The sequence below is a fragment of the Hippocampus comes genome, unplaced genomic scaffold (assembly GCF_001891065.2).
Source record: "Hippocampus comes isolate QL1 unplaced genomic scaffold, H_comes_QL1_v1.1 scaffold3247, whole genome shotgun sequence".
Taxonomy (NCBI): domain Eukaryota; kingdom Metazoa; phylum Chordata; class Actinopteri; order Syngnathiformes; family Syngnathidae; genus Hippocampus; species Hippocampus comes.
In genome coordinates, this window is record NW_017807892.1 from 1 (window position 1) to 1,142 (window position 1,142).

At 45.5% G+C, this 1,142-nt stretch overlaps 1 long non-coding RNA gene across 1 annotated transcript; it reads right to left on the minus strand.

Moving 5' to 3' along the window:
• Positions 1-592: 592 nt before the first annotated feature.
• LOC109508211 (uncharacterized) lies at positions 593-1,142 on the minus strand. Its single transcript, XR_002166611.1, has 3 exons — positions 1,089-1,142; positions 822-900; positions 593-747 (listed from the first exon to the last, which is right to left on the minus strand). It is a non-coding gene; the product is annotated as an uncharacterized LOC109508211 (long non-coding RNA).

The following is a 1,142-nucleotide window of genomic DNA, read 5'->3' on the forward strand; positions in this document are numbered from 1 at the left end:
TTTATCCATCCCTGCTCAGAGTACGTGAGGGAACCTACCTGGATTAGTTCAGTCACCTTTTTGGATTGGCGAATTCATCACCAACAGCGATATCCTTTCATCGCATCATTTTGAACTTCGTAAGGTAACAACATTGGGGTTGGCGGAATGATGCTGTGCGGTACGGGCGCGCGGAGCGACCAATGTAAACATATTTGACTGGCCAAATGGTTTGAGCGTCAAAAAGACTTCTGCCAGTAAATACGTTGGACCCACGTGTCGGCTAAATGCTACAAATATTTCGCCCATCCTCCCACGGGTGTTGACGTCAATTTACCTTAAAGCATGATGGGAAAATGCACCTCATCAAAATACTGGAACTCCTAAACACTTTTTACATCTTTACTTTTCGAACGTATTGGTATAATGTATTTTTTTGGTAACTTTGGTATGCGCAAATGGAATGATAGCGAAAAATGCTCTGGTTTTAGCTTTTAGCATGTTGGAACCTTCTTGCGTATAGGTACACGTTGGCGGCTCCAGGCTTGCGTATAGTGTCGGTCTACACCAGCGCAAACTATAACTACGATAATAAACACCCATCAGATCATGATCCATCTGGCCAAAACCTCGCACCGTTGTCGTGACCTTGGAGAGAGTACGCAGGATCACAGCCATACTGGATCACTGACAGGTATTCATTCGGAGCACCAGACAAGTACGTCATCCATCCATTTTGCAATGTTTGGGGTTCCCCACAGCGGAATTCTGCAAGGGAGACAGTAGAACAAGCAGATCAGCAATCAATACCGGGGTCGGATGTAGTTTGGTCTTCAACATACTTTTGCAGTCCGGCAGGCGATCACGCCACTGTCCGTTCTCTTGGCACGTAGTTGAGAAACTCTCCAGCAGTTGACCACCCTGAGAAAGATATTTCTGACTGTGAATTGTAGCTCTCCAGATTGCTCGCGTCGTTCGAGAAGGTCACTTTGTGAAAATTAACTTGTCCAGTTCACGTCACGAGAAATTGTGGATGATGGATGAAAATTCTTATTCCACAAACACAAGGCCGTAGCGTTCGATCAGCAACTCCAAGAGTTTCAGCGTACCATCATCAGTTTGTGTCCTTGGTGACATCGCACGAAAATACGATCCCCATAGAA